Source organism: Labrus mixtus, chromosome 13, assembly GCF_963584025.1.
Source record: "Labrus mixtus chromosome 13, fLabMix1.1, whole genome shotgun sequence".
In the NCBI taxonomy this organism is placed as follows: domain Eukaryota; kingdom Metazoa; phylum Chordata; class Actinopteri; order Labriformes; family Labridae; genus Labrus; species Labrus mixtus.
In genome coordinates, this window is record NC_083624.1 from 9,754,576 (window position 1) to 9,775,869 (window position 21,294).

At 45.4% G+C, this 21,294-nt stretch overlaps 1 protein-coding gene across 19 annotated transcripts in view; it reads right to left on the bottom strand.

Moving 5' to 3' along the window:
* The window catches only part of caska (calcium/calmodulin-dependent serine protein kinase a), a 117,480-nt gene that overhangs the window by 80,878 nt on the left and 15,308 nt on the right, over positions 1-21,294 (bottom strand). The gene's annotated exons all lie outside the window — the stretch shown is intronic.

The following is a 21,294-nucleotide window of genomic DNA, read 5'->3' on the forward strand; positions in this document are numbered from 1 at the left end:
CACCCGGAGAGAACCCACACATGCACGGGGAGAACATGCAGACTCCACGCAGAGAGGCTCCTGTCAGACGGGGATTCAAGCCAGGAAGCTCCTCGCTGTGAGGCAACAGCGTTGACCACCGCACCACCCTGCAGCCTCTAGGTCATATTCAGAGGAAATTAAAACAAGGTCAAAAGAATCAGAATCTGGTTTATTTCCAAGTCCTCTTGTAAGCTGTTTTCACATGTGCACCCCTGAAAATTTCTAGAGAATTTCAAGAGGACCGCCCCTGATCTCCTCCTGATCTGGTTGTTCACGTATGCACCTCACAGCAGGAGACTATCAACAGTTAGATATGAGGGGGAGCGGGGGGGGGGGGGCTCCTGAGGCGATACATGACGCAAAAAGAGCGATGTGGAAGTGGTGACGGAAGCAACAGAGTCCGCTATATGATGCTATAAAGAGAATATTTGTCCTTACATCAATGCTATGTGTAGTCACATGATCAACTGAAGAGTGTAGAAGAACATACTGGCCAACATAAAACATAACACAGCGGTTTATTTTGGTGCTCAGAGATCTTACAGGTCGTGTGCATACAGTAGGCAGCAGCAGCTTCAGTCTTGTCTGCACATGATGCATTCAGGCGCACTGTTCAGCGTAGGAGTTTTCCGCAGAACTCCAGAACACCAGAAGAAATAGGCTTTAAAGCTTGAAAATAGGCTTTGAGACATTTTTCTGTTACTGCTCATGAAACATGATCTCTTACATGTGGGTTAGGGTTACGGCTGTATCGATTAAAATAGAAGTGTGTGTGTGTGTCAGCAAACACACTCCGGTGAGACGGAGGACTGAGGCGCTCACATGAGAGGATTATTCACAGACGATGGGCAAGCTTTAAGAAAGAGATGTAACCGATCTCCTCACACACATCAGGCTCACAAAACTCCAAAGTGGGAAAGATTAACTCTGGAAATCTGCGAGCAGAGAGGAGGTGAAAGGAGGAGACGGAGGAATCAAAAATCTGCTTCTGAAGCGCAGACGGCTGGAGAGGCGGATGTGAGCGTGCTGGCAGAAACCCAGTGAGCATGGAGGAGCTGTGAATGAGGCTCAGCTGCACACACACATTCAGATATTATAGCTGTGAATAGATTCAGCTGCACTTGGACTGTTCTGATGATTCCTGCACTTTACACACCCTCAAATAACAGGAAGAGGGGGAGAGAGAGGGGGGGGGGCAGAGAGAGGAGAGGAGGATGGGGACAGGATGTGGCAGGAGAGAAAGAGGGTGAGTCCTTTTTGGTGCAGACACGCCTCCTCTATTTTTAACAAGATTTAACTGGAAGATTTCAGAGTCCTTCATCCGGTGAGCAAGAGCACATCCACGACCACAGTCAAGTTATTATTACAGCATTTATGTGGAGCGTTTGAAATACTTTCTGTCTACGGCCGCGGGACATATTGGCTTAGCTTCCCAATATTGAGGTGGGAATTCAGGTGGTCAAAGTTAGAATCATGTGGAAGTTTAAAATCCTGCTGACATGACAAACACTCTGAATGAGCGAGGAGAGCGAAACAAGATCTGCACACTAAGAAGCTCCCGTTTTTTTTTTTAGGATTTATTCATAAGTGATGTTTCGAGCCAACACGCTCTTCCTCAGACTTTAATAAATCCTTCAAACGGGATCTTCTTGGTGTGCGGATCTTGTTTTGCTTTCCTTACCTATTTGTTTTTTTTTTGGATCCAGCACCCACTGAGGGATGTGTGTGTCATTGAAACACTCTATATGAACAACAGGGTACCCCCGTGCACAGCCAACCTACGTTCTCAGGTGCCGGTCGTTTTGCCTGAAGATGCAAAAAACTTCAAGCAAATAGAATGCAAAAACTGTGGCACACTGAAAATACGTTACTGTCCCTTTAATTGTGAGCGAACAACGTGTTTCTCCTGTCGCTTCCTCAGGTTAGCCCGGCCACACATGAAAAAATGGTCAAGTTATTTTTTGGGGCCTATTAAGCTCTATTCACACCATCGTTTCAAGCCCCGATATTTACACCCCTGTGATGTTTCGCCTTCAGTCTGAATGTTGCAGAGGCGTAATCGGGGAGAGGGGGGGGGGGGGGGCAAAGTGATCCCCCTCTGTATCGCTTTGGAGGTTGTAACAGAGGCGTTCAGCAGAGCCAGTGTTGGAACTTGGCGCTGTGTGTGTGCATGCATGTGGAGCTCCCGCTGTGCTGGATGCCCAAAAAACGACATGCATTCACAGATTGGGACTAGAATGTGACGCCAATTGCCGAATCAATAGGAATGCTGAAAAAGACGCTGAGCTGAGTCACGGCACTTTTGCAAAAAGAGTTTTAGATGTGAAAGCTGAAGAGAGACGGGTAACATTGGGAGGAGAAGGTGGGTGGATGACGTGCAGCAAAGGGCCGAGGTCGGATTCGAACCCACGGCCGCTAGGGTGAGGACGTCATCCTCCGTACACGGCGTGCGCAACATAACCGCTAGACTATCCGGCGCCCCCGTCTCGCGTAGATTCATAAACGAAATGGGAGGCAGAGGAAATCCAAGGTTACTCCTGAATTTATTTCTCTCATTATATCAAGATCTCAACGTAAAACCTGATTTTTATTGCACGAGTCTGATTTAATGTCTCGTAGTGCCAGTAATTAGAAGAAATGTGTCTCTCAAGGTCACAACATGTTGCTCCACTTGTTATTTATGTTCTGAAGCTGCTGTTTGTCAGATTCAAGACTTGATCTTACTTCTGAGTCTCTCACACAGACTTTCTACTCTAGTAACTTTTTTTTTTTTAGGTGTTTGGATCCTTTTTATGACTTTATTGGATTATTATAATTTATGGACTTTCATCATCGTCATCTTAGGTCAGACAGATTCTCCTGATGTGAAGTATCTGAAGAAACTCAAAGAAATGACCCTAAAGATGAGCGTGAGTCCCTGTGTGTTCTCTGTTGCAGCGTGCTAAAGGTTAACTGGATGTGTGGGTGTGACACCGAACTCATCTCCGGGGTTAAAAGTAAACATGTGTGGCCTTTCGCTCGGAGCAGTAAGCAGCTCCTGACCTCTACCCTGTGCCCGGCAGGTGACCTCACAGCCAGGTGGGCGGAGTCTTTGTGACTCTGGGACTTTAATCTGCAGAAACTATAACTCAGCTGAGAGAGGAACAGAGACGAGCTGTGCTGCGTTCACTGTCCGGGCAACAGAGGGGAATTTACGACGGCATCAAAAAGATAGGCTGCTTCACACTGCATGGCCGTCCATCTGCATGTGTGTGTATGTGTGTGTGTGTGTGTTGCTGCAGTAAAAGCTGATTTGCAGGCTGAACTCCTCCCTGACTTCATAGTGCATCAATCACCGCTCGTCTCATTCCGTAAATGTCAGCAGCTTTATGACAAAACAAGAACGCAGCATCACTCACATCAGACGGAGGCTGACGCTCCGAACTGTGGACAGGACCGCTCTGCATACACAACACACACAAACACACACATGCACACACACACACACACACACACACACACACACACGCTCACACATCTCAGTCACACAGGTCTTTAGAAGCCAAAATAAAAGAAGCATTTCTGGAATACTTGGATTATTTCCAGACTGATTTCAGAGAATCCAGACGTCTTAAAAAACACAAGAAATGCTGTTTCTGAGAATCAGATCTAAATGGCAGAGAAGCATTCAGTGTACCTCTGTATCTCTACATCATATTACTGCATGTCACTATCTGTAAATCTTCATGTAAGTTACAAACCACATATTTTCCCCGGAGCTCCTGAGCTCTCTTGTCTCGTCGGGTCCTCTGGATCGTCGGTGAGGACGACTGAAGATCTGAAGTTTCTTCAGAGTTTTGGAACTTTTATTGACTATAGACCAAGAAAGTACTTTTCATCTCTCAAACATCATCCAACCCAAGTGGAAGCAATCTTTGAGTCCAGTTTCTAATCCTTAAAAGCACATCCCATGATTCTAACTTGTAAATTTCACTTTCTTTAAGTTAGAATCCGACCAATCAGCAGCCAGGGAAGTTACAGTACTACAAAAATCAGATAACAAAGTGAAAGTAAAAGTAAAGAATCCTCCTTCATAATCAGGGTTATCACTGAAGTGTGATATAAAGAGCTTACACTGCTGAACCAAACCTTGTTTGACTTTTGTTCACGTTAAGCTGCCTCAGAAACATGAAGGCTAATGTGGGCTCTTTAAAACCGTACAGTCCTCTCATATTAGAGGAATGAAGTGAAACAGAAAGTGAAGGAGAGAGTGGATAGATGCTGTATGGATGAGTCTTGACCCCTTAAATTGCCCACATGGGAACACAACACACACACTGCAGTCAAGTATTTAGGACAGCATTGCTCCAATCTTTCATAATGAATCATTATCATTCTCACTGCTCAGTTGTCCTGAATCAAACACACCATCTATTGTGTCCGCCTGCACGCTCTCTCGCTCTCTCTCTCTCTCTCTCTCTAACTCTCTCTGCATGTCCTTGTTTTTCACTTTAGTTAGTTTCTTTTTTATTTCAGAGTCTGTGTTTCTGCAGCCATGTTTCTAATCTACCGAGCTGCATTTGTGTTGGATGCAAAGTGTCCACATTTCAACATAAATTGTATTTTATCTGACAGGGGGAAGGCTCTGCAGAGGGAAAGTGGAGTGTGATTGAAGCTTTTCTGTCAGCAGTTAAATCAATGTGTGTTTGTCTTTATAAATGAGAAGCAGAGAGACGCTGGTTAGAGAGTCGAAACGTTTGATTATCACTCTAGATGTCAGAGTGAGGGGAGCTGCACATGAAAGAGCACCGGGGCCTGTGGGGGGGGGGGGGGGGGGTTCAGTGCATTGCTCAAGGGCCCCTCGGCAGCGGCAGGACTTGAACCGACAGCCCACCGGCTCCAAACCCAAGTCCCTACAGACTGAGCTACTGCCGCCCCTAACTGCATTATTTTTGTTATCAAAAACAAGAAATTACCCAGAGTGTCGAGGACTTTCATTTTTGTTGCCATGACAACCCTATACACACAGTCTGCATGTGTGTGGACGTGAGAACAGCTCTTCAGAGAGATGTACAGAGTATGTTTTTTTTAGTATTTCTGCTTGTTGTCCAAAGCCGACTTCAGGAGATCCAGCAGAGAGATCAATTCAACAAAATGTCTGGAATTTTACGACCAAACGCCCTCCAGGCTTCACTGTGCGGACGCAAGAGCTGAGATAAAAAAACAACAACTCAGGAACAACAAGAACTGAGATAAAACACAGAAGCAAATAAAAGCAACGGTGTATAAAAAAGGACGACGTTACACCTGCACGTTGCTTCCAGCTTCTACTTATCCCTCCTTATTTCTCCTACAGCTCCTCTTTCCCCGTTTCCTCCATGCCGTCATCTCTCTCTATCTCTCCCTCTCGCTCTCTCGCTCTCTCCCTCTCTCCCTCTCTGGTTACGTAAGGAGGCACAGCATGCAGCTTATTTACGCTCTCATGGGAATTAAACAGAAGCCCGGACATGCCAGCACCTGCAACGCTCACTGAGAGTCTGCAGAGACAAACTGAGGGCTCTGCAGCAGAAAGAGGCTTCCCCTGAACACACACACACACACACACACACACACACACACACACACACACACACACACACACACAGTGACACACACAATCACTCACTCACACACACTAAAGGATAGGCACTAGGCAGGGGGTGAGATGCACTCTGATGTATGAGTGCAGTGGGAGCAGCAGTAAGCTAACAGGCTAACAGAGACAAACTGAGTGTAAGAGCAGAAGCGGAGATTTTGACATCAGCTGTTTTTCTATGAATATTTCATCCACTTCTGTTATTGGTATAATCAATCCAGACGGATATGCATAATCCGTCGACCATCATATCATCTTGGTTTCCTCTGAAGATCAACCCTCAGTGAAAGATTTGTAATATCTTGACCGATGTTGAAAATGTGAGCGAGCCCACACATGACGACCAATAATCATAGATTCAACAGTTTTGTTCCTTTAGTGTGCTCTGCTGTTTCGGTCACGTCGTTGCCAGCGGCGATTCTAGAGTATGTCGGGGGCCTGGGCGAATAATTAATCGGGCCCCCCCCCCCCCCAAACAAACGTTCATTATTATTTCCCCTTTCTTTTTCCACTCCCATACAGATGATTCCTCTTCACTTTCCTTCGGTAACTTTCATTGACAAACTTTGGTTTTCACAGCAATAATGCATGGGACAACTCGCAGGGAATTGAGAGTGAGTGCTATCAGATGGGGCCCCCTCAGGGAGGTTTTTCTTTTACCGTCATTGCAAGATTTGCACATTTTTGAGGCGCTGCTGTGATTTAAGGTTTGTCGGCCGTTGGAGGCCCACTACTGGTCGAGGGGCCCCAAGCAGTTGCCTGCCTCGCCTGTTGACAAGCAGCGCGCGACTGTTCCTCTCCACACTAACAGATTCTTTTACCAACAACCAGAGCCCTGACTCTGAACTGACTGGAAATGAGTATCAGAAAACGAGAAGTTGAACATGAGAAAATCAAAGTAACCAAGAAGACCGTTCAGATTAAAAACGTCTCCTTTAAGTACAAACGTCGTCTCTCCTCTTCTGCTACTTCAGCGTTCCCTTTCCTCTTAAACAAGATAATTCATCAGCTCTCAGACGCCAACCAAGCCATTTCATTAAGCTTTCATCCACTCCTGATAATTACCTTCCATTTAAATCTCTTCACTCAAATCTAGCAGAGGAGCCTGAGTAGGAGAAGTATCACAGATGATGAAGCAGTTTATGAGTGGAGCTGCTCTTTTTTGGAGAAAACAGCGTTCAATAAATCGACTTGAAGGCGGAGGAAATGTCGACAGAAACAGGTTTGCATTCACATGCACTGCTCCTGCTTCAGACCTTTGAAGGCATCTTGCAATCCCACTCTCTCTGAGAACAGGTTGCTGTTTGTGCATCACAGCTGACGCAAAGTGCAAGATGTGTGTTTTCCTCTGCACTGCGTCGAGCTCCTGGGACAACACGCAAGCGCGTCTTTAGAGCAGCTTACAAACAGACAACGTTACTGTCATCACTGGCTGTCAATCAAACCTTAGATAACGCTCTCTAACCTCTGCATGATCGGACCTTTTTGTTCTCGAAAAGGTGGTGTGTTTGATTTTTGATTTTTTTTTTAAAGTCAGAGAATGGATTAGATAGAGGACTCTGTGAGACCCCTGATGTGTTAAGGCGGATCACAGCGAGAGGACGACGCACTGAGGGAAGAGGAGATCAAAGCATGTGTAAGGATTCTTTTCTGTTCTTTTCAGAACATTTGTAAGACTCTAGTTTAGTTCCAGTAGATTTTACAGAGTTGAAACGTTATCGTCAGAGCAGAGATTTTTGAGCACAGGCTTTCCTCTCACCTCTACGCTCCCCCCCGACACACACACACACACACACACACACACACACACACACACACACACACACACACACACACACACACACACACACACACACACACACACACACACACACACACACACACACACACACACACACACACACACACACACACACACACACACACACACACACACACACACACACACACACACACACACACACACACACACACACACACACACACACACACACACACACACACACACACACACAAAAGAGTTTTTAAGCTTCAACTTTGGCTTAACTGCTAATAACTTGACTTACAATCACCGAGAGAGACACAAAGCAGAGGGGAAGGGGAGACGGAAAAGACGGCTGATGTAAGAAAAGACAGACTTTTTTTGTGTTCTCGGAGATTTAAGACTCCACCTCAGCGCCCACACGAGGCCCTTTACAGCCTCGCTGAGCTCCACGCTGCAGGAGAGAATCAGGAAAATATCCGCCGATCTGACTCCTGTGATTATAAACCAGAGTCTTTGTGTGCAACGTGGATTAATGTGGTCTGGTCTGGTTTGGTCCGGTCTGCCGCCCACCAGGGTTTGGGCCTGAGCTGGCCTGTGGATGGAGGCCAAGGCAGCAACAAATGAGCACAATCTGGAGGAAACTGGGCCACTAACACACAGACGTACTGACGCAGGGTTTATAATGGTTTTTTAAACTTTCTTTGGATGGAGTATGATTGAAATGTAAGATCCTGATAACGGTTATCTCATATTCACTTAGTAAATCAATCAGGTTTAAGCTTTTTTTCCCCTCTAGATTACATACAGAATAGGTCGCAGCAGCAGCCACATGTGACACTGACTTACACCAGTGGTACTCAGCCTTTTTAGACTTATGATCCACATTGACCAAAACTATTTCTGCAAGAGCCACAATCAAAAAAAACCTCTTTCTTTCCTAAAATATGTGTGGGAAACACAGTGACATGACTTGCAAAGAATAATTTCTGTTGACAATGTTTCCCTTTTTCAAATAATTACTTTGGATTTTTTTTTTTTTTTCTTTCAAGTAGGACCTAAAAGAGCCACAACTCGTCCCAAATGAGCCACATGTGGCCCGAGAGCCTCGGGTTGAGTATCACTGACTTACACCCTCAGCTTAACATGCATGTTATATAGATAGAAGTCCTGGGGACCCAGTATTGGGTCATTTCCTGTTTTTGATCACCAAAGACTGACTCCATCAGAAACAGGCATTAACCTGAGTCATGTGTTGTGGTCAAAATGTCAACCCAAATTAATCATGTTTTCGGTTTTTAGGGCACACTTGAGCAGCCAGAGTCTTTGTCAAGTTAGTATTTTAGAGCTAGGACAGTGGATAGAGTCAGACACATGGGGGGGGGGGGGGGGGGGGGGGGGGGAGAGAGAGAGAGAGAGAGAGGGGGGGAAGGAGGACAGGTAAGTATTTTAGATATTTCTTTGTCCTTTCATCGTCTGTCTTCTCTGTACTGCATGCTTTACAATTATCTTTATGAAGACATTTCTGCTTTATAAATGGCACTACTTCCACTCGACGTCCCTGACATCCAGCCAGTAGTGATTCTAGAGTCTGTTGGGGCCCTATATGCAAAAATGAATTGGGGGCCCCCCTCCAACCCGCATTCATCCCAATAATGTCTGCCCGTCTCTCTCTCGCCTATTGACAAACAGCACCTCTGCTCCCAGCCTCCACCATCAGGCTGAGTCGTCCCCACAACCACCGCCGTCCTCATTCATGCACGGCCTGCTCCGACCTCCACCTCAGCGCGAGGAAGTGTGGACAACAGGAATGAGAGGAATACAAAGGAGAAATCCTTCCTGCATATTATCCCATATGCTCTTTTGTAAAGCGTCTCGAGATAAAAGTTGTTATGGTTTAATAATGATTGATTGATAAATCTGATCTCTTCTCTTTCACTATTTATTACAGTCTAATATCTGTTGGTTTTTTAAATCAGTGATCTTCTATTCAGTGCATGGTTTATTTTTTGTAAGCCGACAGCAGCCACAGATGAAAATACAAACTCTCTTATTGTGCACAGAAGTGAGACAGCAAACATATTGAGTGTCCAAATGAAATCTAACAGATCGTAATGAAGCCTCAGGAAAACACACGCAGGAGGGAGGATGAGATTTAACAGTGAGGTCAAAAAGTGAGCTGACGACGAGGAGAAGAAATAATCGGAGAGGAGCTGGCTGGAACGTGGGAGGAAGAAAAGAAAAAACGTAGAATGAAAGAAGCAGAGTCAAGAAAATCCTGCTGTCTGATCCCCCGAGTGTTTCAGGTCGGGAGCCAAGTCCTGAGATTTGCTGCTGCTGCCGTTTGAGACAGAGAGGAGGCACTCTGTGGATTAACAGGCTGATTTGTTTCCTAACTTTGACTAAGTACCCAATCAGAGCGCAGAGGAATGATCGTTATTTACAGAGTAACAGAAGTAATTAATGATAGATTTACTCAAATCGACACAAGACAGAAAACGGAGAAACAGGAGGAGACACAGAGAGCAGCTGAACCCGTCAGTCCTCTTTAATTAACGAGTTATCAGCCTCTGTGCTTTAGTTACTTAAATGCAGGGCGGTTTCACATTAGGCACAATGGTTTGGTACCGTGCCCGAGCACCACTGCTCCCCCCTTCCCTCTCGATAAGGCCAAGAGTTTGACTAAATTTGCAGGATTAGGGGCGTGGCTTAAGCTCTGTCTCCACCAAGCGGTTCAGTATGGTACACATTTTCCACTGTCAAAAGTTATACCAAAAATAACCCGTCCTAATATTTTGGTACCTTTCTGTTGGGGGGCCAAGCGTACTGATCCGACCCTAAAGGTTGGAGCTAGACACACTTCAGTCTGTTGATTGGTCGAACGAATCTTCGCAAAAACGCATCATGTTTAGATAGTTTGCAGATTTGGAGAGTCATTTCAAGGCTTTTTTGGGTTTTTGCGACTAATGTCAGCGCGTAGCTCCGCCCCATGGACGACCTCAGAGATGCAGAATCATAGGATAGGAATCATTGATGTATGTTTACTGCATCACGTTCTTCTTCTTTGTTGAATTTATTGGCTGTCTACACTATGTCGCGCCACTGTGATCAGGGCTTACAGAATCAAACCGTACTGAACCAAAGCGGACGGCTTGGTGGAAACGGGGCTTAAGTTGACTGACAGGTGGGCGCAGTGTAGCAGTTTGTCAAAGGGCTTGAAGCCCGCATCCAGCTAGGTTGATGTAAAGTGAAGTTGAGTCAGCATTTCTAACACGGTGACCAGTGGCGTCACTGAGACTACATCCATGGTTTTATACGGTTTAGGAACCAAGCTAACGTTAAGGCCTCAATAAGTCCAGAAAACAGATGTCTGACATAATACGTTTAAATATGGTTGCTATGGTTACTCTATTTGATGTACAGTTTGCACAAAACATTTACCTCACAAATTCAGGAATCTGCAATTTTGGCACGAGTGAAAAAATGACGATCCACACATCTACAATAATGTACTCAAAACGACAGTCCAATCTGCTGCATGATGTCATGAGTGAGTGAGTGTGTGTGTGTGTGTGTGTGTGTGTGTGTGTGTGTGTGTGATCCTCTGAAACATTCATGAATCAGATGGACCATTAGCTTGATGTCATCATCCTCTGCTGAATCATTGATCAGCTGTGGGGCCGCTGCTCCTTCACAGGGGCCCATTGAGAGGCATTTAAGGACCGGCCTCCCACAGAGTTACATGTTTACAGTAAACATGTTTACCCCCCCTCCCTCCCCTTCCTCCTCCAACCTCAGAAGCTTCCAGAGGTTCAGCCTGGACCGTTCAGGAAACATGTGATGCGTTCAGGTGTTCCAGCTCTGATGGATTACAGAGAGAAGAGGCAGCTATATACAGAGTCACCTGGAGTAACCTCCACTGCCGGTTTAAACCAGCACACTCGGGTCAGACCAGGTGAGAAGCTTTTACTACACTGAACAGGTGAGAGTGCAGAGGTCAGGAGCTGAAGAGAAACAACAACAGTGACGACCTGAATCTGAAGAACTCTGCTGCAATGACAGTTCTTATTAGATGAACCTTTATTAATATTATTGATTCATGGTTTGGTTTATGAAATAACCAGAGTCTACTCTTTAGTCGGACAAATCCTCAAAAGCCCAAAGACATGGTTTACAGTTAGTAGGGTTAGAGGGATTAATGCTGCGGTTTCTGGTGCACCACACCAGTAAAGGGGGCAGCAGTAGATCAGTTGTTGGGGCGGCAGAAGCACTGTCTTTAGGTCGCTGGTTAGAGCCCTGATGCGGACTAAAGTATGGAAGTTGGTCTGGAGAGGAGCCAGGTCACTTTCAGAGCACTGCTGAGGTGCACTTGAGCAAGGCACTGAACCCCCAACTTCCAGTGTGTTCTTTCAAGTGCAGCCCTCCCTCTGACCTCTCTCCACTAATGCGTGTCCACAGATCCTGTGTGTAATTTGACCTGTGTGTGTGTGAGAGGCATGTCTGTCAGTAAGAGTTGGTAGAAAATAAATAAATAATGAACTGTCGGCAAAAACTGAGTAAAAGGGTTTGGAAAACAAAAGATGTACCTTACAAAATGCATTGCTCTTGTGGACGAGTGTCTAGACGGATAACTCAATCTCTTCCCACAGTGCAGTAACACATCAAGCTCTGACATGATGGTGTTTAGCTTTCTGACATATCTGGAGGGATTCCTATCAGCTATGGTTGACCTTTTCTCAATAATGCAAGATTAAAAACAGTGTTTCTTTGTGGTCTGGAGGTCAAAAAGCTCCTGCAACCAGCACGACCCTGATGGAGGCCACAAGCCGAAGCCCGTCGGTCTAATTTGTTAATAAAGTTGATCTTCATACTGCGAGTGCTCCTGGAGCTTTTTCACCTCTTCAAGCCTGTCACTCTTCATGCACCTTGGTAGTTTCAGGACTTTGTGGTCTGGACACAGCTGTAGCGCTCCTCTCGAACGCTCTCGGTTTCATTATAACGACTGCAGCCAGTAAACACAAGATTCACTCGCAGCACAGACTCTGTGGGTTCAGTTTCATCAGGTTGCCTTTCATTAAAACAGATGAGCAAAGTGTTCCCTCAGTGCAAACAGAACCTTCACACACACACACACACACACACACTTCATTTTGCAGATCAAGTGATGAAAAAAAAAAAAAATCACTCTTTAAATATTGATCCTCTTTAGAGAAGCAAAATGAGAAACGCTGAGCAGAAGATGAAACATTCGAGAGACGACGAGTAATGACAGCAGCACAAACTGGGTTTTTTTTTTTTTTTTTAAATCGCACTAATTAGAACTAATCCCATTTATCAGATTGAGATGATTGAGCTTAAAACGTGGATGGCGTTCTGTTTGTTTGAATCAACTGCTCTGAATGATGTCATGCCTGCCTCTCATTAATAACAAACTGTGAAATTACAAACACAAGCCTGATGATCTTTTTCTTTTCTTTTTTTTTTTAAATATTCAGATTCATTTAGCAGCTCGCAGCTCGACTCCCAGAGCTCAGAGTTTTGCATGAAAAGCAAAAGAGGCGGGGGAAATATTTAATGATGCCAATAATAAACAGCTCATGAGGGCTATGAAGCCGTCATCAGGGCTCGCAATCACAGAGCGGAATAATGAAACGGCAGCCATGATGGTGCACAAGCACACAAACACACAGAGGTTCAGAGAGAAACTGGAGACATGTCCCCTCAGTGCATTCATTTGTTTGTTGTGCTTATTGTCGTCTCGGTTTTTGGAGTATTCAAATATAATCACAGTATCTAAAGAATAAGCTAAAAGGTCTGTAAGTCGATTAGTCTTGAGTTACACTCAAACAGCCACGGATCAGCGGTCCGGTCAGCACATCCAGCTGAGCAGAAATATGACTTCATAAACAGCTATTACAAACAAGACTGAAGCTTCAATACCAGGAAATCAAAACCGCGGCGATCAACTGTCCCTCCGCCGCTCAGCCGACCACAAACATCAACATCCTGAGACAGAAGGAGCGAGAAAACTCTGACACTGAACCCTCGACATGCTTCATGAAACACAAGGTCTAAAAAAAAAAACTAAAAAAAAAAACTCACTGCACAGCTTCAGAACGGAGAAATCGATCAAATCAATCACAGTTTGATTAACGCTGCGGTGCATTTAAATAATGAATGGGCGAGAGAAAGAGAGAGAGGGAGAGAGAGAGAGAGGGAGGGAGATTTTTACCAACAAATAACCATGAATTTGTCTTTCACTGATGTCCGACCTCATCTCTCACCGCAATCAATCACCATCAGAATGTGTGTGTTGTGTGTGTGTGTGTGTGTGTGTGTGTGTGTGTGTGTGTGTGTTTGCATGAGCGTGTGTGTCCTCTGCAGAGTGAATCTGCACAGTGGTCAGCATATTGGCTCGGCCATTTCCTCTCCGCTCAGGCTGCAGTCTATAAAAGTTAATGAGCCCACTGAGCGGACAGATTTGGCACGCAGAGATGTACGCACACAGACACACACACACACACACACACACACACACACACACACACACACACACACACACACACACACACACACACACACACACACACACACACACACACACACACACACACACACACACACACACACACACACACACACACACACACACACACACACACACACACACACACACACACACACACACACACACACACACACACACACACACACACACCTACACACAGCAGTGTGTTCATGTAAAGGCAGAGACATGTAAGTGAGCACACATGTACCATAAATCCTCCCACACACAAACACACAAACAAACACTCTACGATGCCTCGCAGTCGTGTCTTTTCGGCTCCGATGAGTCGAGGACGAGGTTTCCTCCCCGTCTCCTCAAATTTCACACACACACTTCAGTTGTAAGCCCTCTTACATAACACTGCTTCCAAACTCCTGCTGTGTGTGTGTTAGTGTGTGTGTGTGTGTGTGTGTGTGTGTGTGTGTGTGTGTGTGTGTGATTCATGGGGCCATGAGGATCCTTTCACTGGTCAGTAATCAGTGTTCTCAGAGAACCTTCTCTGTCCTGATTGTCTTCCTCTCTGCAGAGCTCCAGAGACAAAACGAGGAGACACAAGAGGAACGCATCGAAGTAGAACGATGGGAACAACACACATTCATCATGAACACGCCGTGTTTTTAAACATGTAGCTATATGCATTCATTTCATGTCCACACAGAAAGAAGACGTTTTGCTCTGCCTCTGAAACCGATTTCCCAAAGTGTTTATGTTTTGATGAAGTCTTTCTAAAAGCAGAGAAGACGCTCACCACATCAGTGTTGAAAGAAGGAAAATGAATGTTGAGTATTGCTGGGTATTGGTGAATCACTATGCAGTATGATACATATCCCTCTACATAATTATTCAAAGTAGAAAAGTGGAGCCGAGCTGTGTTTAAATTCAGAATTTCCATTCTAGTCCATCATAGTCTGTTGGAGAGGAAGTGACCTCAGAGATAGCCTCGAACATGCAATCCTTAAAACAGTGAAGAAGAGAGTTCACACGTCTTGTTAAAACCTTTTCCAAATGGGAGTTACAAATATAGGGGATATGCTCGGTGTAAGAAAGGTCAAAAGGTCAAAGTAAATCACCAGGTAATCAAGTATATGTTTTTTTTACTCATGTCGTTTACCTGATCAAATGTATTATCCTATGTTGGTAAACATGTCCACTAAGGGAGCACTCACACTAGGCAAAGTTGTCCCCTACGGTGCTTAAACACGATTGGCCCCTCCTCCCCATTCCCCTGCTGGCCTGCACTCGCACTGCTCCAGGAATAACCGGGCCTGAGCCTCATGTCGTTTGGATCAATGGTTCTGAACTGGTCGAGCCTCAGGACCCACCACCAAGTCCTTCATGAAAAAATCGCGACCCAAAGTACTGATATTTTCCAATCAATCAGATTGGTGATAGAACAAAGAAACAGTAAGAAAAACAATCTTGTTTAAAAAAAAAAGTGCTTCATAGACTTTTTTTTTAAACACAATTTTTCTTACTGAAAATGGCTCCGCAACCTACTTTTGGGTCCCGACCCACCAGTTGAGAACCACCGGTTTATGTGATCAAATGTCCTTGTGGATGATCCTATGTTGGTAAAACACCACGTCCACTGCAGCAAAGAACAAGTGAGTGTAAGAGCTCCATGAGGAGAAGTGATGGGGACGTCTCCTCCGCTCAACAGACACTGTGACAGACCTTGTTTTCACCGTGTCTGCTGTAAAACACAAACCGCCTCCTGCTCCCATGTGTTGTTCTTACACTGTCAGCTCAGAGAATCTGCATGCTGACGCACATACACACACACACACACACACACACACACACACAGACAGACGGCGGCCTAACCTCACCATGTTCACTTCCACTGTCAGAGCTGTATCTGATTCCTGCATTGATCTACACGCTGCTGTGAGCCTGAGCTGCACACAGAAAATCTAAATCAATCCCGCAGTCGATGGTCTGAGAGCTCAGCCTGAGAGAGACTCAATACTCCGCAGAAAGCCTGAGCGGAGCCTTTCTGTGGCCCTCAATATAAGTTCCTGTGTGCTCGTAAAGGCCATCGGTGACCTGAGAGCGGCGCGGTCACAGCCCCTGTACGCTCACAACATCTCTCTCTGTAACAAACAGAGCAGAGAGCTGCAGCCTGTGACCGCCTCTGCATGAGGAAAAGCTTTGCCCTCATCTGGCGCCTTCTTGCTGTTAGTCTCTGTGGGCGTGTAAAGGCGCCGGTCGACCCTCTCAGTGCTGCAGCAGGTCAGAGGTGGAGGTGGTAATGATGGGGTGATACGCTCAGTGTTTAGCGGGAAGAGAGGATGAAGGTTAGAGCCTCACTGATCGCTCTGAGCTCTGCCGTCTCTGGAGAACACACCCCCCCCCCCATAAGGTCATCTATAGGAAGCTGCAGCCAGGCCTATATGTCATATCAAACTAGAGCTTCAAAGTGCAGTAGCATTGTTCAGTATCGCGATAGAAGGGAGTAGTTTAGAAAATAATGCAACAGGTTGAGGTGGTGCTCAGAAGTTCTGATTACATTATACAGCAACCTTCATTCATTTCCTAGAGTAATTAATAGTTGAATCAATGAAAATGCCAGAATAGTAAGAATGTCCACCCACCTTCTCAGAGTCCAAGGTGTTGTCTTTGTGTTCTGTCAATCGAAAATATATTCAGCTATATTCAGAAAAGTAGGTATGCATGTAAGAGGTTGAAAAGGTTACCTACTTTAAATGTATGAATACAAACTAAAGCCGTTTTCACATATGCACTCCGGATAATATCTAGATAATTGCAGGAAGACAGCTCTGGAGATTCTCCCGACCTAGCCGTTCACATGTCCTCCTCACAGCGGGGGACTATCCCTGTCAGAGGGGAGGGGGGGTCGGGGGATTTCCTGAGGTAAGTAAGCGGAAGTAGCGGCCGAAGCAACAGAGTCCGCTAAACGACGTTATAATGAGAATATTTGCCTTTATATCAATGCTATGTGTAGTCCAATGGAATGACAACATCCACAAAAGAGGAGAACAACATACTGACGAACAGAAAACACAATGCAGCCGTTTAATTACGTGCACGGAGATCGTAGTGGTCGTGTGCAGACACTTTAGACAGTCACTGTATATAAACGTCATTCTCTTCCCATTGGCTCGAGTTGAAATCTCCGGAGTATATGCTGCCGCGTTCAGACATCAGCTCACTCGGACTTTCTGCGGAAAAAATACTAGGGGTCTGGCCGGAGAAACTCCGGGTAAAGTCCGTGTGAAAAATGCGGCTGTTTGCGTTCACACACAGCCTAAAGAACCTCCGGGTAATCAAATCTCCAGAGATTTCCGTATGTGTGAAAAGTGTTTAACTAATTCTATTGCAGAGGTCAAAGGGTTAAATGTGTTGTCACTTAAAGGCTCTCATGGCGGTGCGGTTTACTTCCTGGTGATTCCTCTGTTATTATTCTGAGTTTGGCCCAGCGGCTCCGTCATGTGTCTCCTAATCCCCATCTTTGGCTGAAGGCAGCGCTAAAGCTAAGATTAGCCCACATACACACACACAAACCATGGGGTCACACACATACACACTATGGGGTCACACACATACACACACAGGGTTACAAACTAAGAGATCACATACGCCCTGCATAAACAGGGTGACACTGACACACACACACACACACACACACACACACACACACACACACAGGAGCGCTTTCTGCATCTCAGTGTTTGACCTTGTGTGATGTGACGCTCACAGTGTTTAAAAAGGTGACCGAGCAGCAGCTCTCACATGAAGCTCGCAAAGTTTAACAACCGGAGAACGGAGAATCTAACCGCCCAATCGACTGTCAGGCTGGGTAAACAAACATCTTCCACCCTCATCCTGAATGCTGGTGTCCCCCAGGGGTGTGTGCTTCCTAACGTAATCACTTAATAGTATGTTTAGTTAAAATGTTAGAAAAATATCCAACGTCTTTTAAGCTTCACTTTGGTCCTATACACTGATATTTTAGAGGCTTTTTCTTGATTTTTTTGTTATGAGAAATGTACCTGGAACTTGTAATAAGATGTAAAATACATATTAGTCTTAAAAAAGTCAAGTAATCATTACATTTTATGATTCTTTGTTTCGATCACATAGTAACTGTATTATATCCAATCAATGCAGGCGTCGTCTTCTCCTCGATCCCTGTCGTTTTGTTCTCTCTGTGCCGTCCCGGTTAAAAATGACGCCCTTTGATCTCTTTCTGCTCTCATCTCCTCATTTCATCGACAGCTTTGGAGTTTACGTGTCATTTCAGAGTTTGCGTCATTATTACATCATTTACTACGGAGTTTATCAGGAAAGAGAGACAGATGATTCTGCTCCCTGCAGCTTTACATATCATTTGTGTTCAGCAATGTCACACAGAGAGAAGCTGTACCTGTGTGTGTGTGTGTGTGTGTGTGTTCACAGTATGTAAATGAGCAGTGTAACACAGAAGGTCACATTCTGCACATGAGCGTGGTCATCACACACTTTCAGCCCGGAGGCGTCGACACGTTTAACAGGAAGTGAGGATAAATCTGGATGATATTTGGATACAATTACTTCTGTTGGCTCATCATCGTGTGTGTGTGTGTGTGTGTGTGTGTGTGTGTGTGTGTGTGTGTGTGTGTGTGTGTGTGTGTGTGTGTGTGTGTGTGTGTGTGTGTGTGTGTGTGTGTGTGTGTGGGGGGGGATCACTCTACACAAACTCCTATCTAATCGAGTGCTTCAGCAAACACACACACACACACACACACACACACACACACACAGCAGAGAGGCTTCACTTACGGCTGTAGGCGGACATATGGAGTGTGTGTGCAGTGTGTGTGTGTGTGTGTGTTTACCAAACAGAGGAGAGAGTGTGTGAATAACCTGTGCAGATTAAACATCAGTCACTGTGTGTTTATCTGACCTCATCTTAGAGGACGGCTGAGGCGCGCACCGCTCTGCGAGTTTCTTTGAAAAAAAATCAAAACGCTGAGCGCAGCGCAAGGTCGCACATGCCGTCAGTGGGCTCTGCGGGGAAGTTAGACATTTTCAGCGCTCTGTGACGACACCTTGGCGCGTCCAATAGGAGGGAGGATCACAACACAACAAAAAGGTGTCCTGCTTTCCTGACACCACTTTAAAAGGCCTACCAGGGCATCAGCAAGAAAGCTCTAGTTTGGGAACAGTTTGGGGCGTACCAGGTGTGTTAAAAAAAAAAGCAGCAGAATTGCGTGTCATGCTCGTGAAGCGGTCGTTTATAGAGCTGCAACTCCTGGACGGACCTAAACTCTACCATATCCTGTCAGGATTTCATGACCCCCACACCCTCTTCTTCTTTGCTCCTCGTCTCCTCCTCCTGAGCAGAAGAAAGGTCAGGGCTTCCTACTGAATAGTGGACCGATACAAACATACCGTGCATCCAAAGTAGCTATTTTTCCTCACTATTGTTTCAGTCACCTAGCAACTCGCACCAACTATGTGTGTGCACGCTCCCCTCCCGCTCAGCGTCCTAGCCTGCGGCGAGCACAGCGCTCACCGCAGGCTATCTGAAAAGCCCCTTTAGCTGTGAGTGTCTGCTTCAAACAGACACAAGAATCCGCTCTGCTGTGGACTGAACCCACCTGAGGGACCACTGACTTTTTAAATCAGGAAGTTTAAGGTGTGTTTTGATCAGAGGAAGGGGCGGGATTGGCTCTGAATGACATCACCGGCACAAAATGTCTGAGCAAGTATTTCACTCAAAAGCCTCTAATGGGTTAAATCGCCGACTAGAGCTGTCTTTATTTCACCATTTTAAACTTTAATCTGATATTAGTAAAAATCAGATGATAATGATACCTAAACCAACCTACAGGTAATCCAGACAGAAAAAAATGGACTCTCTCAGCCTCAGTCATCCAGAGTGCAATCGTGCGTGACCATGTCCAACCAGCCCTCCCCCTTCTCTGCATCCTCCTTCCTTCAATGAGTCATTCTTTAAGTTCCCCGCTCCTCCTCTCATCACTACGTCCTCCTCCGGCACACAGCGCGGAGGTGCAACGCGGACTGGAGGAGAGAGGAGGGTAAATATTTGATAGGAAGAGTGTGAGGTGGTCCCACGCTCCATCATGTCTCTGCAGAGGTTTTTTCGCTGTGTACGCACAAACACTCACACGGCAGACAGAACGGACAAACAGGGAGAGATTTCACACCTCTAGGTCTGCACCAGCTGCACAGCGGGCCGGGAGAAGGTGAGGTGGATGTGTTTAAATAACACACACACACACACACACACACACACACACACAGAACACATGCAGTCGAACGCTGTCATCTCCATCCTTTGAGATCAACCCGCGTCTTAAATGCTCTGCAGAAGAGAGGAGTATTGACAGCTTCATTTAACGGCTGACAGAGAGGACAACAGAACAAATGTGAGCAGAGACGTCACACAAGGACACGAGTGGGAGTGACATAAAATGAGGAGTCAGAGCCCACAGAGCGAGGAGAGTGCAGCAGTGTGTGTGTGTGTGTGTGTGTGTGTGTGGGTCGGAACACGCACAGAAACATCACGTGGTGTGTTGTGACATTTTCTGATTCTTCATTTAGCGTCAGGTTTTGTCTTCTATGTTGCACCACAAAGAGTCAGAGAGATTCATCATAACGACAACTACTCATACTCGATTTAATTCAGATGTCGAATTAAAATAAAAGTTTAAACTGATGCAAAGTCTACAGATTTATCTTTATGGACATTTTTTAAACTAGGGCTGCAGGATAAATTACAGTTGAAGATTACTGCGTTGAGGGTTGTCAGGATACCAGAATCTTAAACTTCAATGCGATTCTAGTAAAAAATCTAACGATATTTAATCGATGTCACCATGGCAACAACACTTGCAGCAGGCAAACTACATGAACGTCAGCAACGGGATTTTTGTGCATTTTAGACAGCGATCTGTCTCTCTTTCTTGCAGTAGCTTTTGGTTCATCTCACCCACCTGTCAATCATGTCAGCTACGCGCCTAGCAATGGATAACACGTATCGTTTTCAAAATCAAAATGGAAAAAAACGGGGGAAAAATGCCCCGATGTACAGTGTGTGCCAGTGATGACTTATCAGACCGGTTTGTTTTTTTGTACCAGGCTGTAAACATGTTTATTTATGCTGTAAAAACAGGCTTTTTTTGCCTGTGGTGTGTATGTGACTTCCGGTGTTCCTGCAGCCGGCCTCTAGTGGACACTTGAAGAACTGCAAGATTTTGCACTTCCGCATTTGCTTCATTTTTTAAGACCAGAGGTTGCTGCTTGACTTAGACAGAGTTAATAAACAGTATGTGTTTAAAAATCTCAAGTATCACAACAAGA